The sequence below is a fragment of the Lepidochelys olivacea genome (assembly GCF_965140295.1).
Source record: "Lepidochelys olivacea isolate rLepOli2 genome assembly, chromosome: 1".
NCBI lineage: Eukaryota > Metazoa > Chordata > Testudines > Cheloniidae > Lepidochelys > Lepidochelys olivacea.
This window is the reverse complement of record NC_140411.1, coordinates 304,039,296-304,062,818: the sequence shown is the minus strand read 5'-3', so window position 1 is coordinate 304,062,818 and position 23,523 is coordinate 304,039,296. Positions and strand designations below refer to the sequence as shown.

General features: G+C 45.0%; 1 long non-coding RNA gene across 1 annotated transcript; it reads right to left on the bottom strand.

The window, feature by feature from the left end:
• Window positions 1-421: 421 nt before the first annotated feature.
• On the bottom strand, window positions 422-13,786 carry LOC311530988. The gene is made up of 3 exons (XR_014714131.1): window positions 13,716-13,786; window positions 1,243-1,298; window positions 422-959 (listed from the first exon to the last, which is right to left on the bottom strand). It is a non-coding gene; the product is annotated as an uncharacterized lncRNA (long non-coding RNA).
• Between the last annotated feature and the right edge of the window lie 9,737 nt (window positions 13,787-23,523).

Below are 23,523 nucleotides of genomic sequence, written 5' to 3'. Positions count from 1 at the left end.
CAGCATTGTCTGTGACCAAACTGCATACTAGACATTTGAATTTTTTTTCACAGTTTGTTATAGCTTTTACTGCTACTTCTTGTAAGTATTCTGCTGTGTGTGCATTTCCTGATGTATCAGTTGTTTTTGTAAGGAAGACATTCCCTTCTTCTGTTGTCACACAAGCACGTACAACAGTATCATTGTGGACATTGCTCCACCCATCAAGACTCAGGTTAACAATTTTACCCTCTAGACCAGTGGTTCTTAACCTTTACTGCAGCCTGCACCTCTTTGGTTCTCAAAATATGTTCTCTCACACCTTATCAAAAATCGTTGAAGTAGGTCAGTTCTTTAAACCTAGATATATTTTTTGTTTGTATATTACAGTAATCGTTAAAAAATGTGTAATGTTAATAAATACATAGGTTTGATGAAACAAAGTAGTTGTACTTACATGCCTGTGCTTAATTTGTGTTTTCGATGATTTCCCTTCTAAAAAAATCTGGCATGTCTTGCACCCCCAGAAAGAGCATCTTGCACCCCAGATTAAGAACCACTGCTCTAGACCTTTTGCACGCTGCTCAATTTCTCTTTCATACACTTTATCCAGCAATTTGCCTGTGACATCTGCTCTGTTGGGTGGACTGTATCCTGGTCTTAATAACTGAACCATGTTAATAAAGTGTGGGTTTTCAATCATATGGAAAGGAGAGTTTGTTGCATAAACAAACCAGGCAATTTTTTCATCAGTTACCTCGTTTTGTAATCTGCTGGTTCTTATCACAGACTTATCAATGGTTGTTTCTGGATGATGGAGATTTTTTTTCTTTTTGCTACAGGTGATATACTGTGGCTATGTGACATACATGATGTGACTGAAACACTATCATAGGCAGATAACTCTGAAACTATAGAAAATGATGGTTATCTTGAAGGTGGATAGTGTTCAGAATCCTGTATGTTGAGGATGGATTCTCCTAAACAGAATAAGTCAATGCAGTTATTTAATTATTATTACCATACCGCTCATTTAGTATTACTCATTGCATTCACTGACACTCAGTGCTACTTTAAAGGTGAAATTGTAAAAGGAAGATCTGCCTATTTCAGCTATTTATTTTTCATCACAACTGCATCTAAAATGATAGTACCATAGACTGACAATTATATTTTTTGCTCAAACATGAGACTTCAAGAATAATCCAGAAGGAAGACAGGCAGTCCTTAAGAAAGAAATATAAAATAAAAAAGTTTTCCAACCTGAAGATCTGCACGTTCAGACATGTTCCTTTCATCATCTTCAACGCAGCTTCCTCCTGAGAAGGAACACATCTCATGATCACAATCATAGAATATCAGGGTTGGAAGGGACCTCAGGAGGTCATCTAGTCCAACCCCCTGCTCAAAGCAGGACCGATCCCCAATTAAATCATCCCAGCCAGGGCTTTGTCAAGCCTGACCTTAAAAACTTCTAAGGAAGGAGATTCCACCACCTCCCTAGGTAACGCATTCCAGTGTTTCACCACCCTCATAGTGAAAAAGTTTTTCCTAATATCCAACCTAAATCTCCCCCACTGCAACTTGAGACCATTACTTCTTGTTCTGTCATCTGCTACCACTGAGAACAGTCTAGAGCCATCCTCTTTGGAATCCCCTTTCAGGTAGTTGAAAGCAGCTATCAAATCCCCCCTCATTCTTCTCTTCCGTAGATTAAACATCCCCAGTTCCCTCAGCCTCTCCTCATAAATCATGTGTTCCAGGACCTAATCATTTTTGTTGCCCTCCGCTGGACTTTCCAATTTTTCCACATCCTTCTTGTAGTGTGGGGCCCAAAACTGGACACAGTACTCCAGATGAGGCTTCACCAGCGTCGAATAGAGGGGAACGATCACATCCCTCGATCTGCTGGCGATGCCCCTACTTATACATTCCAAAATGCCATTGACCTTCTTGGCAACAAGGGCACACTGTTGACTCATATCCAGCTTCTCGTCCACTGTAACCCCTAGGTCCTTTTCTGCAAAACTGCTGCCGAGCCATTCGGTCCCTAGTCTGTAGCGGTGCATGGGATTCTTCCATCCTAAGTGCAGGACTCTGTACTTGTCCTTGTTGAACCTCATCAGATTTCTTTTGGCCCAATCCTCCAATTTGTTTAGGACTCTCTGTATCCTATCACTACCCTCCAGTGTATCTACCTCTCCTCCCAGTTTAGTTCGGGCAACTAAGCCTTGCATTTCTTGGTTGCACTGTTTGAATTTTGCACGCATGCCTCTCTTACCCACAGGTAGAGGAACTTCATTAAAATATTCCCAAACTGGGTCTCTTTTACAGCCTGCTGCCATTATAGGTTTTTCCTTCAAGTGAAAGAATGGTATGGTAGATCTCAAATCAATGAAGGCTACACTCAAAGACCTCAAGACTTCTGGAATATGCTGCTCAAACAGTTTCACTTTTGTTTCTACTGCCTGTCCCTTCTTTCTCACGTTTATCTCCAGACTACTACTTGTCCAGATCTATCCACCCCCAACAATCTTCTATTCAGTACACTTTTTGAAACTTTGCACTTTTAGAGAGAGGTAAGAAATTGACTCTGTACACAAATTTGCAGAGGGACAATTGAGGTCTATTATTTCTCACCTCTATACATTAGTTATTTATTTATTTTAAAACATTTTTTCTGTTAACAAGCATGTTATCTCTGGAGAGACAAATCCAGAGTTTGAGAACTGCAAAACTAAGCATCTTTGATGGTATCTTCTAGACTGAGCACTGAGTCCCTTTGGGTAGATAGAAAGATTAACCTAAATAATCTATACAGAAACCCCTGGAACCCCATAAGATTGGATCTCTAATCTATGAACTATTGGAACTCATTTACAAAACTGTTCTTAAACATTACAATCTACACATCCATGAATTCCTACCTGCCTCCAGGGGTTCTGCTTGGGAGTCACCTAATATGGAATGGACATGAGCAAGCACTCGAAGAAGAAAAGATTGTTACCTTTTCCATAACTGTTGTTCTTCAGAATGTGTTGCTCATGTCCATTCCATAACCCGCTCTCCTTCCCCACTGTTGGAGTTTCCAGCAAGAAGGAACTGAGGGTGGGGGGAGCCCCTTATACTGTGCCATGCAGGTGCCACTCCAGAGGTTGCCAGAGCTGGTTCCCTATGGATACTGCTAAAGGAAAAACTTCTGGCACCGGTGTATGTGGTGAGCACACACACCTAATATGGAATGGACGTGAGCAACACATCTCGAAGAACACCAGTTATGGAAAAGGTAACTCTTTTCATCCTTAGATGTTGTTAAATGTATTATGCAGTTGGAAAGCAAATGTATTCTTCACATAAAAGCATACCCAGCTAATAGCACAGTAACATAAATAGAACACTAATGTAAACAGAAATGACTTTCAGGAAGAGCATTCAATTTGAACAGCAGGTTAAAATAGCTCTGCCCTTGCATTTCAGAAAAGGCAGTGGAAGAAATAATCCAGCTGTTGATTAGGAAGTTAAGACACTAAAAAATACAGAGGAAGCATGCAAAACTCACATACGTTTTTCAGAAACAGCCATATTTGATAACCCCTAGATAAAATGCAAGATGCATAAAACCAAACTATATTACTATATAGAATAAAAGAGGGGCAGTGAAGAGTTCTGGATTTTTTTAATGAGCACCTTGGGGCTGAATATGCATGTTCAAGAAATCATGCAGGGAAGAAAGGAGAGAACGTGCTAGAACTTTGAAGTGTCATAGAATAAGGATGACAAAGACTGTATGGACACATGGAAGCCTTTGGCAGTGTTACCTGCTTTCCTTGACCCTATCACCGTTGTATCTGAGCATCTTACGATCTTTAATAATTTATGCTCACAACATGCCTGGGAGACAGGGAAGTATAAATATTGTTCCTGTGGTGCAGGTAAAGAGAGACTAAGTGACTTGCCTAAGGTCTCGCAGAATGGCTGCAGCAATGCAGGAACTGACTGTGGGGCTAGTACTTGTACCGTCCAGCCCTCTCACTGGTCATATTGGCCATCTTCTTGCTAACGCACACTGTGGCAGGAAAATCTACTCCCAGCATGAAGGGCTCAAAAGACATTTTAAAAAGTTAATAAGGCAAGCAAAAGTAGTGAACAATTGCAGAGACAAGGGTAAGTTAAGTGCTTAACAAGCAAACAGGTAAGAAACGACTGAGTCATTCAGTGATCCTTGTCCCGTTCAGCTGGCTGGGAGGCTGTACTCCCTTAGCAAATATGGACATAGGCATGGTAATCAAGTGTTCATCAATTCTAGGCTAGACTACTATAGCATTCTCTCTCTATAGCTCTTTCCTGTCTATTCCTGTCAACATTGCTATCCCAACCAGTGAAGAATCCACTGCAAGATCCTGAAGCTAATCTTTAAAGACATCAGTGTCCTGGTTTGTTCCCGCAAAAAAACACCTCTCTGAGCTTGCCCATAGGGCTGTGATCCATGACAATGCTGAAGCTCACAGCTCAACCAAGAGAGGGACAGGCAGTGGAGATGGCAGGGAGTTCTACAGCCAGTGCTCAGCGTGAGCCTGACTTCTGTCCCCTTGAGGCTGCGAGGCTCCAGCCTTTGTACAAACTTCCTTGCAGTGGGGAACCAATGGACCATGCCTCCCCTGCAACCAAAAGAATGGCCCTGTTTAGAGTGGCAACGCCTATGGAAGCATAAGGAGAATAAACTTTTTGGATGAATGCTGCTTTATAAATTGTGTCTAGCGCCCTAGATACAAAGACCCTGGGTGCATTATAAATGCATAAGATGGATGCATTAAGAGATGAAAGTGTGTGGGGGTGGCAAACTACATTTACGTGGCTGAAAGCCCTAACACTTCCTTCTGCTTTACAAAAAGAGGCTGAAGAGCTTAGATAAAGGTTACAAAGTTCTTCAGCCTGAGGGAGGGGGGCAGGAAATGTAGGAAGAGGAAGTAGAAAAAGAAATGTAATCAAAGGGCCAGATGCTGAGCTGTGGCCAAAGAGAGATCGATACAGTGTGGGAGGGGGATGCAAATGTGGGTTTAACGTATCTTTGTGTTCTCCCAATCTTAGCTACAGCTGTATTCGGCAAGTGGGTCCTGTCCTATCTCCTCTCCACTACTAAGGTCCCCCAGGCTAGTGATCCCTTTGCTATAAGGACATCCTATCCATACCCTCTGTGTTGGCTGTTGAGAAAGGAGACGTAGGCTCTGCTTATGATGGCTCTATAACACCTGAGGTTTCCCTTACCCTGGGAAATCCTCCAGGGGCTACTTTGTACCAGCACAGGGACCCAAATCTAGCCCTCTAGCCTCTACTTTCTAACATTATGTAGGCAAATGGCTTTTAAAGTCATGTGTATAGTACTTTCCATACATAAAATCCAGCTTCAGAACATAGCTGTATGTAGGTAAATGATACCCATTTTATAGAAGGATAAATTGAGGCACAGATTGGTTAAGGACCTTCCAAAGGTCACACAATGAGTTGATGGCAGAACCAGAATGCAGGTCTTTGCTCCCACCTCTGCTCCACATGTTCTGGACCACACTACACAGTAAAGAGAAAACAAAAATGACTGCTTGCTGCTGGCAAGTATTCCAGTAACTAGGAACCATACAGAATTCATTCACCTTCAGAATGAATTGCTCTACTAATAAAATGATGTTTTACACGCTTAAACACAAAGCCCTGCACCATGTGCCAACTATCTCATTTGGTATCTCGGTACCACTGGGGTAGAATGTAAATTAGTTCCAAGCTTTGCCATGATGTTCAGATGTAATTGTTGTCTTCTAAGTGACAAATGGCTTGTCCACACAGAGACTTAGTGCACGGCAAGCCAGCGTGTGAACGTTCAGCGCACTAGCCTGGTAACGCACTAACTCACCTTATGGACCCTGCTACAATGTACTAATAGTACCATAGCGTGCTTTGACCTAAAACACTACGGAACTTTTAGGGTGCAGTAGCAGGGTTCGAAACAGCAGGACATTACAGTGCACTATTGTACTATTAGTGCACAACAGCAGGGTTCACACGGCCACTTAGCGCACAGCAGGCTAGTGCACTGTAGATTTACACCCTAGCTCACTGCTCGTAAGCTGACCACGTACACAAGCCCTAAGGCAAGAGAGATCTAATTAAGAATTTAAGTGAGGAGAGATTTAGTTATGTAGGCCGGGTTATGTCAGGCCTTTTGCCAGGGCGAAGTGAGGAATCCGCGTTGTTTAGGAAAACATCTGATGGCAATATTTCAAAGCTATAGACAAGTTCATATATGCCAGACTTTTAGAGTGATGTAGGTTAGGTCTGTGCTAAATAGTCTTGCATTTTCTCTGTTTTACATTAGCCTGCTTGAACAATAGTAGCAAATCTCAGCCATTAATGGGGCTGTTGTACAACTGTGCTGTAGTATACTTCCCCTAACCATATGTCCTCACTACCTTAAAATGCTTTCAATGACTTAAAAGCCCTCTTTTGGTATCTCCCCCCTCCATCAGCTAATAGGCATAGGTGGTATTTTTCTCCTAGCTGCTTCATTGCTAGCTTCTGGTGTACATTCACCTACTACCCTTTCTATCTGCAGCAACACCCTCAGCTCTTTTTTGTTTTAGTCTCTCTAACTGAAGCAAATCAATGTTGCCCCAAAGCTTCTGTGTCTTGGGCTTCTGGCTTTTTTTTTTTTTTTTGTATGCAGAGTAGGTATAAAGTCTCACTATACAGTGAATACCCTTACGAATTCAGCGTTTACCTTGAAACAATGCCAACTTTCCAGATGTAGGAGATAGTTACTGTGGAATGGCAACTGCTGAGATTTTAATGTCATTCATTATAACTTGTTATTGATCCTTTTCCTCTGTTTCCTCAGCTGCAGTTAAAGCTCGAAGAAGTTTCATATCTACTTTTTCTCTAAGTTCACCTTCAATATAAATTTACTAAGGCGACGAACCATTCGTCAATCCTCTCAAGTGCTCTGGAGGGGACTTGCAGAAATCAGTCATCAGGGAGACCTGACACACTTGCTTAAATCTCTTTGTTCTAGGGCAACTAGGGACATGTCCACACTGAAAAGTTTAGTTGACGCAAGTTATCACGTGCGTGCAGATGGGGCTGCCTGAGTTGGCGCTGCGTGCCCTCGGCAGGAGGGCTTGTGTTGATGCAAAGCGTGATGTGCCATAAGTACATATTCCAATGTACCATGTGCTGCCATCCAGCACTGTACCTTTTGGGAAATGTTTGCAAGTTGTTGTGGGATAAAAATGACTTACCCAGGGATCTCTGGGAGCAAGGGGCCATGTTCCCAGCATGCAAGTTTCTCCATCTCATGCCCCCTATAGCCCATAATTTCTGTCCGTAAAAAAAAAATCCCACAAATCTGCACCGCATTCCTCTGCCCCTGATAGATGAAGAGAGCCTGTGGAGCTCCGTCCTATTTTACGAATGTTGCAAATAAAGGACACACAATCCTGTATTTGCAGACCCACAGGAACAGCTGCAACCAGGGACAGATTGTAAGGGATGTAGCAAAAAAACAATTCATGGGGGTTGGTGGCTTTCACTTCATTTCTAAAGTATTTGCTGGGTTATTATTGTGCCCGTAGCCAAGCAAGTAAAATAGGAAGCGGGTAGCAAGGCATGGGTGGGGCAAAAAAATAAAGGAGAAAATAGCAGTAAGAAAGTGACTGAGTTGCTGTGTGACAGTATGGCAAGCTGCCAGCACCAGAGTTCCCAGCAGTCAGCCGCACTAAGCCCTGGTCTACACTAGGACTTTAGGTCGAATTTAGCAGTGTTAAATCGATTTAAACCTGCACCCGTCCACACAATGAAGCCCTTTATTTCGACTTAAAGGGCTCTTAAAATCGATTTCCTTACTCCACCCCTGACAAGTGGATTAGCGCTTAAATCGACGTTGCCGGCTCGAATTTGGGGTACTGTGGACACAATTCGATGGTATTGGCCTCCGGGAGCTATCCCAGAGTGCTCCATTATGACCGCTCTGGACAGCACTCTCAACTCAGATGCACTGGCCAGGTAGACAGGAAAAGAACCGCGAACTTTTGAATCTCATTTCCTGTTTGGCCAGCGTGGCAAGCTGCAGGTGACCATAATGGAGTCCCAGAATCGCAAAAGAGCTCCAGCATGGACCGAACGGGAGGTACGGGATCTGATCACTGTATAGGGAGAGGAATCCGTGCTATCAGAACTCCGTTCCAGTTTTCGAAATGCCAAAACCTTTGTGAAAATCTCCCAGGGCATGAAGGACAGAGGCCATAACAGGGACCCGAAGCAGTGCCGCGTGAAACTGAAGGAGCTGAGGCAAGCCTACCAGAGAGGCGAACAGCCGCTCTGGGTCAGAGCCCCAAACATGCCGCTTCTATGATGAGCTGCATGCCATTTTAGGGGGTTCAGCCACCACTACCCCAGCCGTGTTGTTTGACTCCTTCAATGGAGATGGAGGCAATACGGAAGTAGGTTTTGGGGACGAAGAAGATGAGGAGGAGGAGGAGGAGGTTGTAGATAGCTCACAGCAAGCAAGCGGAGAAACCGGTTTTCCCGACAGCCAGGAACTGTTTCTCACCCTAGACCTGGAGCCAGTACCCCCCGAACCCACCCAAGGCTGCCTCCTGGACCCAGCAGGCAGAGAAGGGACCTCTGGTGAGTGTACCTTTTAAAATGCTATACATGGTTTAAAAGCAAGCATGTGAAAGGATTACTTTGCCCTGGCATTTGCGGTTCTCTTAGATGTAGTCCTAAAGCCTTTGCAAAAGGTTTCTGGGGAGGGCAGCCTTATTTCGTCCTTCATGGTAGGACACTTTACCACTCCAGGCCAGTAACACGTACTCGGGAATCACTGTAGAACAAAGCATTGCAGTGTATGTTTGCTGGCATTCAACCAAAATCCGTTCTTTATCTCTCTGTGTTATCCTCAGGAGAGTGAGATATAATTCATGGTCACCTGGTTGAAATAGAGTGCTTTTCTTCAGGGGACACTCAGAGGAGCCCATTCCTGCTGGGCTGTTTGCCTGTGGCTAAACAGAAATGTTCCCCGCTGTTAGCCACAGGGAGGGGGGAAGGTTGAGGGGGTAGTCACGCGGTGGGAGGAGGCAAAATGCGACCTTGTAACGAAAGCACATGTGCTATGTATGTAATGTTAACAGCAAGGTTTACCCTGAAAGAGTGTAGCCACTGTTTTATAAAATGTGTCTTTTTAAATACCGCTGTCCCTTTTTTTTTCTCCACCAGCTGCATGTGTTTCAATGATCACAGGATCTTCTCCTTCCCAGAGGCTAGTGAAGCTTAGAAAGAAAAAAAACTGCACTCGTGATGAAATGTTCTCCGAGCTCATGCTGTCCTCCCACACTGACAGAGCACAGACGAATGCGTGGAGGCAAATAATGTCAGAGTGCAGGAAAGCACAAAATGACCGGGAGGAGAGATGGCGGGCTGAACAGAGTAAGTGGCGGGCTGAAGACAGGGCTGAAGCTCAAATGTGGCGGCAGCGTGATGAGAGGAGGCAGGATTCAATGCTGAGGCTGCTGCAGGACCAAACCAGTATGCTCCAGTGTATGGTTGAGCTGCAGCAAAGGCAGCTGGAGCACAGACTGCCACTGCTGCCCCTCTGTAACCAACCGCCCTCCGCCCCAAGTTCCATAGCCTCCACACCCAGACACCCAAGAACGCGGTGGGGGGGCCTCCGGCCAACCAGCCACTCCACCACAGAGGATTGCCCAAAAAAAAGAAGGCTGTCATTCAATAAATTTTAAAGTTGTAAACTTTTAAAGTGCTGTGCTTAAAGTGCTGTGTGGCATTTTCCTTCCCTCCTCCACCACCCCTCCTGGGCTACCTTGGTAGTCATCTCCCTATTTGTGTGATGAATGAATAACGAATGCATGACTGTGAAGCAGCAATGACTTTATTGCCTCTGCAAGCAATGATTAAAGGGAGGAGGGGCGGGTGGTTAGCTTACAGGGAAGTAGAGTGAACCAAGGGGCGGGGGGTTTCATCAAGGAGAAACAAACAGAACTTTCACACCGTAGCCTGGCCAGTCATGAAACTGGTTTTCAAAGCTTCTCTGATGCGTACCGCGCCCTCCTGTGCTCTTCTAACCGCCCTGGTGTCTGGCTGCGCGTAACCAGCAGCTAGGCGATTTCCCTCAACCTCCCACCCCGCCATAAACGTCTCCCCCTTACTCTCACAGATATTGTGGAGCACACAGCAAGCAGTAATAACAGTGGGAATATTGGTTTCGCTGAGGTCTAAGCGAGTCAGTAAACTGCGCCAGCGTGCCTTTAAACGTCCAAATGCACATTCTACCACCATTCTGCACTTGCTCAGCCTGTAGTTGAACAGCTCCTGACTACTGTCCAGGCTGCCTGTGTACGGCTTCATGAGCCATGGCATTAAGGGGTAGGCTGGGTCCCCAAGGATACATATAGGCATTTCAACATCCCCAACAGTTATTTTCTGGTCTGGGAAGAAAGTCCCTTCCTGCAGCTTTTGAAACAGACCAGAGTTCCTGAAGATGCGAGCATCATGCACTTTTCCCGACCATCCCACGTTGATGTTGGTGAAACGTCCCTTGTGATCCACCAGAGTTTGCAGCACTATCGAAAAGTACCCCTTGCGGTTTATGTACTTGGCGGCTTGGTGCTCCGGTGCCAAGATAGGGATATGGGTTCCGTCTATAGCCCCACCACAGTTAGGGAATCCCATTGCAGCAAAGCCATCCACTATGACCTGCACATTTCCCAGGGTCACTACCCTTGATATCAGCAGATCTTTGATTGTGTGGGCTACTTGCATCACAGCAGCCCCCACAGTAGATTTGCCCACTCCAAATTGATTCCCAACTGACCGGTAGCTGTCTGGCGTTGCAAGCTTCCACAGGGCTATCGCCACTCGCTTCTCAACTGTGAGGGCTGCTCTCATCTTGGTATTCATGCGCTTCAGGGCAGGGGAAAGCAAGTCACAAAGTTCCATGAAAGTGCCCCTACGCATGCGAAAGTTTCGCAGCCACTGGGAATCGTCCCAGACCTGCAACACTATGCGGTCCCACCAGTCTGTGCTTGTTTCCCGAGCCCAGAATCGGCGTTCCACAGCATGAACCTGCCCCATTAGCACCATGATGCATGCATTGTCAGGGCCCATGCTTTCAGAGAAATCTGTGTCCATGTCCTGATCACTCACGGGACCGCGCTGACATCGCCTCCTCGCCCGGTATCGCGTTGCCATGTTCTGGTGCTGCATATACTGCTGGATAATGCGTGTGGTGGTTAATGTGCTCCTAATTGCCAAAGTGAGCTGAGCGGCCTCCATGCTTGCCTTGGTATGGCGTCCGCACAGAAAAAAGGCGCGGAACGATTGTCTGCCGTTGCTCTGACGGAGGGAGGGGCGACTGACGACACAGCTTACAGGGTTGGCTTCAGGGAGCTAAAATCAACAAAGGGTGTGCCTGTACATCAAGGAGTATTTCAGGCAGGACTGCACGGAGGGTTCCAATAAGAAATGGTGCACCTAAGTTATCGTTGTTATTGGAACAAGGAGGTTAGCCTGGCCTCTGATTGATACATGGCTAGATTTACCTCGCTGCACCTTCTCTGTAAGTGACTGCAGTGTGATCTAGAAGAATGAGTCCCCTAGACAGGGGAGGGGGGGAAGCAAATGAGTACAAAACAAATCTGGTCTATTTCTTGTTTTGATCCACTCCATCTATCTTTTACATCTTTGGCTGGCAGCAGACGGTGCAGAAGGACTGCATGCCATCCACATCTCATGGCTGCTCGGCAGAAGATGGTACAGTACGACTGCTAGCTGTCCGTATCGCCTGCCCGCTCACCATAAGACGGTTCAATAGGACTGACTGCAGGACTAAAGAGAATGACTTGCTCAAGTCACTCCAAATTTAGTCCCTGCACCCATGTCTGCCCAGGCGCTCCTGATCGACCTCACAGAGGCGACCAGGAGCACCTCAGACATGACGATGACGGCTACCAGTCGTACTGTACCGTCTGCTGCCACAAGGCAAGGGGTTGCTGCTACTGTGTAGCAATGCCGTACCGCGTCTGCCAGCACCCAGGAGACATAGGGTGACGGTTACCTGAGCGGGCTCCATGCTTGCCGTGGTATGGCGTCTGCACAGGTAACTCAGGAAAAAAGGCGCGAAATGATTGTCTGCCCTTGCTTTCACGGGGGGAGGGAGGGAACGGGGCCTGACGATATGTACCCAGAACCACCCGTGACAATGTTTTAGCCCCATCAGGCATTGGGATCTCAACCCAGAATTCCAATGGGCAGCGGAGACTGCGGGAACTGTGGGATAGCTACCCACAGTGCAATGCTCCAGAAGTCGACGCTTGCCTCGGTACTGTGGAAGCGCTCCGCCGAGTTAATGCACTTAATGCACTTAGAGCATTTTCTGTGGGGACACACACACTCGAATATATAAAACCGATTTCTAAAAAACCGACTTCTATAAATTCGACCTAATTTCGTAGTGTAGACATACCCTAAGACAAGAGGAGCAAAGCTGTGGTAGTTCCATTAAAAAGATTGCAATCGGCCCGTTTGCTGGGTTCCCTTCAAACTCCCAAATTTCAGCCCTGTCCCAAACGCGAGATCCAAAGGCTGCTCAACAGCATGATTTGAGCTTGAACCCCCCCACGGAAGTTCTGTGGTTGTTATGAAGGCAAAGGGACTGAGTGAAGGGAGAGTCATTATTGATGTGTATAATGAAATCCTCTAGAGACAGGAGATATTACAGTGTGGAACAGTCAGTCTGGTCCCTGGAAATTACTGACTTCTCTGAAAGTAGGAGGAGGTCCATAGTGACGAGTGGCATTTAGCAGGATGCTGACTCAGTAGCATCTAATATTTTTGCCTTCATTTTTGAAAACATAATTGAGTATTATTTCTTATGCATTTAAGGTCAATTTCCTTTAAGATATCTGCCAACCAGTTAAAAAAGTCTCAGTATTATGGATGTCAAGTTATTATTGATGATACCCTTATTTTGCCAAATGGGAAAATGAAGGTTTCAAGCCCACATTAGACCTGAAGAGACAGTCACTCTGTTAACAGAGAAATCATCAAAATTGCACCCATAATGCTGGTTCAATCTACTACATCAGAATTATCATGGGTAACCAAGAATGAGTTTTATTCTCTGATGAGTCAGTACTTAAAAGCTCTCACTGTGTTTGTTATCACTTCTTTTGTTTGTCAGTTACAGCTGCTGTCTTAATAGTTTCCCAAGGTTTTAGGATATTTACAAGCTTATGTTAGTGATTCATGCTCTGTCTTTATATCAGACACATCCTCCTTAGATCACAAACAGAAAAGTCATTCTATCACTAGTCATTGGGCTGTCAGTGATTAGATCATTCTGGCTCATCCATCTTTCATTTATGCTTTTGTTTCTGCTGCGTACAATTCTTAGTTCTGCATGTCAGGTTTTACATAACAATACAATCCCTAGTTCTGGCCGTTAGGTTTTACCAGTGTAAAGTGTTCAGAATGATATTGATTATCAGGATGAGATTATCTAATGTATAGGACTGTTGACATTCGGTAGTAATGAACAAGTCATTAGGGTCTAGAAAATTAGCAAGGGTCTAATTCAGCAGCAAGTGTATAGCAGAATGAACTATAGTTTTCATGCCATAGCCACAAAATTCAGGATATTTGCTTTGACAGCCTATAAAGCATTTTTGTCAACCAACCTGCTCCATGATACCAGTCACTGTTTTATTTCTCTTTCAGCTTTATGCAAACTTCACTCCAAAGGGCACCTAAGACATACATTTAAAAACACACAAAGTTAGGCAATGCAAAACAAAAACAAACCAGAACAGCAGCATTTCTTCCTGCTGCACATCATTTGATCACCAGTCACTGTAGCTTAAAACCCACCCACTAAGGGCTAGATTTACAGAGCGGGGCTAGGTGCCTAACTGCCACTAAGTCCAGCATTTACTGACATTCCCAAAACCACCTCTCAGCTGCCACCTAACCCTGCTGGTGGCTAAAGTCCCCTGGACACATCAATTTCTGCCCCTGGCCATGCACGCAGCCACCTCAGTCCTGCCACCAGGAAGCGGCCCTAACTCCTGGTGGGATTTACAAACTAGGCGTTCCCTGCCTATCTCACCTGCAGGGTCCAGTCTGGTAGGCATGATCTGAGCAAGAGCCCAGTGGTTAGGGCATTCACCTGGGACACCCAGATTCAAATCTCTTTTCTGCTGGATTCATAGTAGGAACTTGAACCTAAGTCTCCTATATTCCAGCAGAGTTTCCAATGATCAAACTATTGCTTATTCTAGGCTGGTGGGGGTCTGGGGTGGGGGCGGTGGGTGTTGAAGATGTTCTACATTGTATAAAGAAAAGGAGTACTTGTGGCACCCTAGAGACTAAACAATTTATTTGAGCATAAGCTTTCGTGAGCTACAGCTCACTTCATCGGATGCATACTGTGGAAAGTACAGAAGATCTTTTTATACACACAAACCATGAAAGTTCCCAGAAGTCACCTACTACAGGACAGGCCTAACAAAGAAAATAACAGAACGCCACTAGCCATCACCTTCAGCCCCCAACTAAAACCCCTCCAACACATTATTAAGGATCTACAACCTATCCTGAAGGATGACCCAACACTCTCACAAATCTTGGGAGACAGGCCAGTCCTTGCCTACAGACAGCCCCCCACCCTGAAGCAAATACTCACCACATACCACATACCACATACCACACAACAGAACCACTAACACAAGAACCTATCCTTGCAACAAAGCCCGTTGCCAACTGTGCCCACATATCTATTCAGGGGACACCATCAGAGGGCCTAATAACATCAGCCACACTATCAGAGGCTCATTCACCTGCACATCCACCAATGTGATATATGCCATCATGTGCCAGCAATGCCCCTCTGCCATGTACATTGATCAAACTGGACAGTCTCTACGTAAAAGAATAAATGGACAGAAGGCAGATGTCAAGAATTATAACATTCATAAACCAGTCGGAGAACACTTCAATCTCTCTGGTCACGCGATTACAGACATGAAAGTTGCGATATTACAACAGAAAAACTTCAAAACCAGACTCCAGCGAGAGACTGTTGAATTGGAATTCATTTGCAAATTGGATACAATTAACTTAGGCTTGAATAGAGACTGGGAGTGGCTAAGTCTTTATGCAAGGTAACCTATTTCCCCTTGTTTTTTCCTCCCCCCCCCACTCCTCAGACGTTCTTGTTAAACCTGGATTTGTGCTGGAAATGGCCCACCTTGATTATCATACACATTGTAAGGCGAGTGATCACTTTAGATAAGCTATTACCAACAGGAGAGTGGGTTTGTGGGGGGAGCTTCCAGTTTACCAGCATCCCCTCTGTCCGCTCTGCACAAAGTGAGTTGGCTCAGCCATGCCCCGTCTACTTATCTAGGCATTTCCACTGCACTCCTCCCTGTGGTAGCTGAGCACCAGGAGTCCTCGTTCCCTTTTTCACAGTACGTCTCCTAAGTTCAGCCAAGGGAAGCACTAAATTCATCAGTATTCAGGGCAGGGAACAGTGCTAGAAACAGATTGTCTCTGTCCAGTCAGTTCTGTCCTGTACGTCCTGTTGTAGGTAGGAGTATGTGAATGTTTACTTACCTTCCTTTCATCTCAGGAAACCATGCATGTGTGCCAGGGCAGCAAGTAGGGGGTTAAATATCACAATTAGCTTTAACAGGCTGTTGTTGATGAGATTTTCCAGCCCAGAAAGAGCCCCCAGCATCAAGAATAATCTAATTTCAGAAGATATTAAATTACTGCTGGTATTTCTTTCTCCCTTTTCCGAACCACACACTTCAAGTCAAGCACCAAATACTAATGCCTGCCTCTCCGCTGGCATTTTACAGATACACGCTCTGAAAAGCCCATCATTTTAGCTTGAATTAGCATTTTAATTAATCAAATACATTTCATCTGATGATTAATGATACTACACAACTGACACTCATCGTCCTCTCTAGTGTGACACAGCATGTGTGCTCCTAGCAGCTGCCAGCTGGTGTTGCTTTGGGGACTGATAGTACAGTATGCTGATCTGTGCAAACAACCCCTTCAGAGTAATCAGCGTGCAAAGGCGCTTGGCCAAATCCGTAACTGCTATCACTGCTCTGTTGACTTCACTAATGTTACACCAAAGATGATATTAGCCCAGTTCTGAAATGATGTGAATATTTGTTTATTTACACATAACTAAAGCTGTAACATAACTTCATCCATACACCCCCTCCCACACACACACACACACACACACACTATCTTAGCAAGGCCAGTTGGTTTCCTTCCCTGCACTTCTACAACTTTCCACTGTAACTAACAGCCATGGGCCAGCCACCTGGCTGAATTCATCCCACCATCACAAGTTATGGCATGTTATAAACAAGTTACCATTTTATTTCCCAATTCTATACAGGTTCAGAGTTATAGCTGGCTATTCGGGGTTATAACAGTGCTTAGCACTTACTGTATAGTGCAGCACTGAAGCACGTGAGAGCCATTAGTTAACACTCATAACTCCATCGTGAAGGCTTATGCCCAGTGTATGGATGAGGAAATAGGGCACAGAGAAGCAAACACAAGCCTGGTGTAAGTGGGTGCAATGCCATTCAGTTTCCTGAACTTAAACCTGCTTAAGCCAGGCCTGAGTTTGGCCCAGGTAGTTTAAGTGAGTTGTTCAATGCCAATTTTAGAGCCATGCTTAGAACTCGGCAATTCCTGGTTCTGTTTGTTTCTCTCGACAATGTGCCATTGCCTATCTCTATCGCGTTTAACTGAGGTGTAGTTTGTTGATGGGGGATGAGGACAAAAATCTAAGTTAATCACTGTCCTTTAACTTCTAGTATAGAGCATGACTTGCTATTATCCAACCCATCAGCTCACTAGCTAAGCTAATCCTCTCCACTAAAAGACAGTGTCCTTCTTTGCATGGACCAGCTTCTTGAGCAATAGTTCAATGCATAGCCAGAGTTTCCTGGCTAGAGGTAGACATAGGAGGCTTGATTTTTCAAAACTCTGTTATATGCAGCTACCCCAGCCCCATCAAACTAGGCGTAGCTGCCTCCTTGTCAGATGCCACAGGCTGAAGAGGCATGGAGACTCTCGCCCATGCCTAGGGGTTGCCCCTTCCAGTCTGAGTGGAGGGACCGTCTGGGTAAACTTACACTATCGTTGCTGTTCTGTGGATAAACCCATGCCTTTGGTCTCCAGGCCTCTCTTTTCAAGAGCATGACAGTCACTTTAGGAAACAAACCAAACCTAGAGTGGGTAGTTTACTTCAGCAAATGCACTACTGGCCGTGTGTTTATTTCATTGTGTGTGGAGAGAGTGTATAATGACAGCTATGCCCTGTGCATCATTAAACATTTAGAGGAGAATCTCATGTACAACCCACATGACTCCAACACTTACAACTTTGTGCCATCTAAACTACACTTTTCAAACATGTCATAACTGAGAACTAAGCCCATGGCAAGTATGAATTTTTAATATGAAGCTATTTGATTTGCCCACATGAAGAAGGGTTAAAACAAAAAACATTTAAGTCTGAAAAATATCTCCCGATACTCAAATAACTGGAAACCTGGCAATGGAAGATTTATGCACCTGAAAATGGGCTTAGAATGAAATACCTCTTTAGATGTAACCAAAACATCACTACTGCCCTTTATTTGTACACTGACGCTATTCCCTGAATGGCGCATTTCTTTAAAAAAAGCTCCACACCTTTATTCTTTATTCAAATAAGGGTTTCGGTTTCTAAACTGATTCATAGTACAGAGCCATGTAAGTACATTACAAGACAATTTAATCTGCAAATTGACCTCTTGCTAAGAGCCGTACGGTGGCTAATTCTAAATAAAATCTAATTTGCACCAAACACCCTCACTGAAACCCTCTAATCAGTGTCGTAAAAGGACTTCACAGGGACATCTTGTGAGCAGCAGTGATTCGTCAGACAGCCGCACTACCTTGGGACTACACTGCTTTTAAATAGCAGCCCATGTATTCCTACTTTTTTCCAAAAATGAGGGTTACAGTTTCTTCTCGCCTCAAACAGACACATCACCACTGTTAGAAACCCAGGGCCAGGGGTGACAGTAAGTCGAGTGATTTACCGGTACTCTGGGGCCAGCTCTGGCCCCCGGAAGGGGCAGGGCCTAGGGTGGAAGGGGCGGAGTTGAGGGGGTCAGAGCCAGCCCTAGCTCACCCTGTAAGGTAAGTGCCCCCCCACCAGGGTAGCAGCAGCTGTCCGGGGCTCCGGGGGCTATTTAAAGGGGGCTCCCCTCTTCTACCGCCCTGGTCCTTTAAGTAGCCGCTGGAGCCCTGGAGAAGCAGTGGGGCTCCAACAGCTATTTAAAGGGCCCGGGCAGTAGAAGCAGGGGGGCCCCAGACCCTTTAAATAGCTGCTGGAGCCCTGCAGCTGCTACCCCAAGGCTCCAGCAGCAGGGCTCTGGAGGCAATTTAAAGGGCCCGGGGCTCCCCTCTTCTACAGCCCTGGCCCTTTAAATATCTGCCAGAGCCCTGGGGAAGCGGCAGGGCTCCAGCGGCTATTTAAAGGACCGGGGTGGCAGAGGCAGCTGGAGCCCCGGCCCTTTAAATAGCCCCTGGAGCCCCTACTACCCCAGGGCTCCGGGGCTCCAGCCACTGCTGGGAGCCCCAGGCCCTTTAAATTGCCCCCTGGGGAAGCTGGGCTGCCCCACTACGGTGCACCGGCTCTTGCCGGTACGCTCTACCGGGGCGTACCAGCTTACTTTCACCTCTGCCAAGGGCCCTTCCCGTACATTCTTCCTCAGCTCTATTATGCCCAGAAAGATAGTGTTGTTACTATAAAATATGTATGTTACAGTAGCTATACAGCCCACCATTTTCCACTGATTGGGAAAATGGCAGGCAATGTAGACTCAGTTCTGCACCACAGAAGTCAATGACAAAACTCCCATTCATTTTACTGGTGCAGGATAAAGTCTATAAAAGGAAGAGTGAAAACATAACAGTGCCTTGAATTATGTGGGCTTGATTCCTTAAGGTGCTGAGCACCTTCCACAGCCATTAATATCAGTGACTCAGCCAAATCTTGAGGTCCTTACTCAGTTGTTAGCCAAACTCCCATTGCCCCAGGAAAAGCTGAGAACCAAGCTCTTTGGCCAGTTGAGAGTCTTCAGCCCTCTGAAGGAGACACTTGGACACCTCACCAAGCTGGGAAAGGCTCTCTCCTGTCAGGAAGCACCAAAAGAAGATGACAAACCACACCACTATGTTCCATCTGTTGTGTCCCTCACCATAGGCGCCAACTCGTGAGTGCTCCGGGGCTGGAGCACCCCTGGGAAAAAAAGAGTGTGTGCTCAGCACCCAGCGGCAGCCACACCAATCAGCTCGTCTCCCCCCCACCCAGTGCCTCTCGCCTGGGAAGAGGCAGGGATGGGGCCTTGGGGGAATGGGTGGAGCGGGGGTCGGGCTCAAGGCAGAGCGGGGGTCGAGCACCCCTGGGGAAATTTGAAAGTCGATGCCTCTTCCCCTCACTGTAAGCCAAATCCTGAGACTGTTCATCAAGCAAACTCCTACAGAGGGAGCTTTCCTGAGTAAGGACTGAGCAAACTCAGTAAGGACCTCCAAGAGTCATCCCTATAGTATCTAGGCACATGTAATGCTTCCTCTTACTGGCAAACCTGACTCTCTTACTGATTTAGTACTGTGTGATTAGTATGACATTCAGAATTAGTTACACAACATTTACCATCCTGCCTGGCACAAACTGTGTGTCATGGAAGCATTGTATATAAAGAGATTTTGAAAAAAAACCAGCAGAGAAAATAACCGAGCAGAAAGAGTTTAACCCAGGATTGTCATAGTCAAATTACTGCTGTGCTGAAGGAAATTAGCTATTGTAAAATGATAATCAAAATGGCACTTTTAAGCAGTTATATAGCGTATTGCATGCTTGACATGTTTTGCAAAGTCAAGTAATCTTCAAAACACCTTTGTGAGGTAGGAAATGTAAACAAAATGGGTGCATGTCAGCTAGGGATTTCCCTCAAGAGATAATACAGTACCGGAAATCAAAAACAGGTTAACATAAGCAAAGAATAACAGAAAACTCCTTGGCCTGGTTCTGGATCCCTGCTTTCCCACAGCCGTTCTCCCTTTTCAATCTCCCAAGCAACCTGAGCGCCTGTGAAGGGGCTCAGGAAGCGACACCTCATTGTAGTTTTATGATCACCATTTTAAAGATGGAGAAACTGACAGTCAAGTGACTCAGTAGCAGAAGGCGTAGTACCCAGGATCCCCAACTTCCAGTCCCCTGTCTAATCTACTAGAACACATTGCCTCAGTATCTGACAGTGGTTTAAATTGCCTACAAAACCTGTATCATGAAAGCTTATGCTCTAATAAATTTGTTAGTCTCTAAGGTGCCACAAATACTCCTGTTCTTTTTACGGATACAGACTAACATGGCTGCTACTCTGAAACCTGTATCTTTTTTGGCCATTAGACACAAAATATAGCACTGAGACTTAAACTACAGTCCAAACCAATATATATCTCACTGAAGGTAGGGATTTGACAATTGCTCTGTGTTGTCAAGCAAAGTAGATTAGGCTGCCAGAGAATACATACGTTTCGAAGAGAGAAAAGGAGTACTAGTGGCACCTTAGAGACTAGTCCTCCTTTTCTTTTTGCGAATACAGACTAACACGGCTGCTACTCTGAAACCTGCCCTTTCGAAGAGAGGTGTTCTAGTAAGCTGGTGCAGCGTCTGGAGAGTGACCCTGCTTGTCTTTATGGCATTTTACAGTTTTTCCTCTTTAAAGGTACAACAATTCACTGCAGTGAGGTAAATAAAGCTCAGTCACAGATACAGACCTTTCTGAAGTAAATGACACCATCTGGTAAAGCTGATACGGTAAATTGCACTGCTATTAAATCTTCAATACCTTGTCTAAAAATGAGTCTTTAGTAATTGCACTGAGTCAAAGCTGCTCCTGAATTCATTAGTCAGAAGGAGGGTCTGTTTATCTCTCCCTGCCATGTCAGACTTAAATGGGATTTTGCTGTTCTCTTCTGTATATGCTCTGACTAGATTGTGCTACTAGCAAGATCCCCCTACCCTTTTAACAGAAAGCCATCTTGGTAGGACACAGTTGTGTGTGTATGAGTGAGGGAAAGCTAGTTTTACAGCTAAGTAGGACATTTGCATCTGTCTATGTTCAGACAGATATTATGCAGTATAATGAATAGATGAAACACTAGATGCCGTTAGTATTTCTTTAACTGTCTCTCAATTTACAGATGTAACCAGTACTTTCTCAATGGGCGCTGTAGAACATCCAAAAATGAAGCCACATATTTAAGTGCTGTGTAGCACACAAATGTGAGAATTTAGGCTTAAATTAGTTGCGGAGTTTTAGCTCATCATACTAGACAGTCATAAAATGCATTGATTTTGATGTCTCTCTGCTCTTCAGATCAGCACAGAAAGTAGTTCAGGTAATACTATACTAGTCAGAGTCAGAGTTTCATCAGTACTTTTTCTACATTGCACTGCAAAATTGCTGTCTCCCTTTAGGTTTGAAAATGATAACCTTAGTTCATTGCTATCTGCTAACATAGATCTTACTTAGTCTGGGGGGAGGGGAGGGGAGGGGAGGGTTAGGATACTATGAATGCAATACTGAATATCGCTAGAATCAGCATGGATGTGCCCATTTTCGTTTCCTATTTCCTCCCCGATCCCCGGAGTGTGTCCTATGGCCACAGCTGACAGGGGAACCCTGGCAACACAAAAAATCTTGCAAGACTCTCCAGCCTCCTCCTTTCTTTCCCCTAGGAAAAATATGAAGGTCACTGTCTGAAAGCAAGGTGGAGGTTACCTTGTACTGTGCAATAACCTCTCCATGACAATGACTCCCAATTCTTTTCCCTCAGAAGGCCCCATATCTTCGGAGTCCACCGGCATGTAAAGATGTGTTATTTTTCCCTGTATAGTTACTGACCCAAGTTGGATTTAATCTGCCTTTTTGGTCACCCTCCCAGCATATAGTTAATATTAATAGTAGTGTCACTCTGTGACATTGTTTAGATACGTTTCTCTCTCTCTCTCTCTAGTTGGCTACCATAGCTCTGATGAAGGGCTAAAAACAATGTCTTAAAGCTTCAGTAAAGCTCTCATTTCTCTATAGGTGATACAATTTTTAATGGTAGGTTTCAGAGTAGCAGCCGTGTTAGTCTGTATTCGCAAAAAGAAAAGGACGACTTAAATTGGTTAGTCTCTAAGGTGCCACAAGTCCTCCTTTTCTTTTTACAATTTTTAATGTAATTTCCAGACAGGCTCCACTTTTAATTTTTGAACTGCTTACGCATGACAATCAGAAGGAGGAAAAAAACTAGATTCTCAGTCATGATCAACTTGTTTTATAAAAAGACTAAAGGACTTAACATAAAATCCTGTGTTTCAGTCTAATTAATAAGAGAAGCAGACAAGTTGCTGGTCTCTACCAGGATCAAACACATCCCACAATGCAAAGTATCCTGCAGACAACAGGTGCAAGCAAATCAACACCTCAACCCCACTCAATCAAAAATCTCCCAACGAAATGCAGGTAGGCCTAATGACACTAGATCCCGATTAAAAGCACAGTGATTCTTATGGTTCATCCACTGGTAAACCTGCAAGCTGGCCACACGGCCAACCTCCCCAAATCAGCTTGTGGCAACAACAACCTGGCTTCCAAAGGATCCTAAGTAAATGAGCCTGGTGGGGCGGGGTAAGAAAAGGAAAGGTAAAGGAAATCATCTGGTTCTTACCTCTGGTTGGCTTCTTTCCCAAGCTATGCTGTCATTTGCTAGTATTAAAAAGCCAGTTTTTGAGTGATGGATTCACTCTTGTATTGCCAAGATGAGCTTATGTTACACTGGTGATAGAAAGATGTTTGGTTTTCTAGTCAATGGCCCTGCTATGCACTGTAAGTATATGATAGACATTATGTAGATAGACATGAACAAAATTGTATCTTTAATGAAAGTGAGTCACTTTCAAACTGCACACAGCAGGAGGAGCCATAGTACCACTGAGCTCCTTCCATAAGCCACTCCTGTCCCATGCAGAGACATCAGAATGGTTTGTTGGAGAAGCTGAATATGGACCAGTGTTCTGCTTTTCAATCCCACCATTTTGGAAATGGCCACTTTTTGGAACCAAGGGTTCTCCAGCCTGTGACATATAAAAAACGACCCATGTGGCTGAGCTCTTACTATCGTTATGATTTATGGCAGTGCCCACCATGCACTGGGTGCTTTCCAGGCATTCAGAAGAGGACAGTCCTTACTCAAAGAAGCTCATAGTCTAAGGACAAACACACAAGTAAACAGGGGTTAAGGGAAGAGGAAAATAAGGAATTTTATACAGGTTAACGAGACCCACTGTAGGCAGCATGACAGTAGTGGGTTTTTAAGAGGGACTTGAATGTTGGCAGGGTA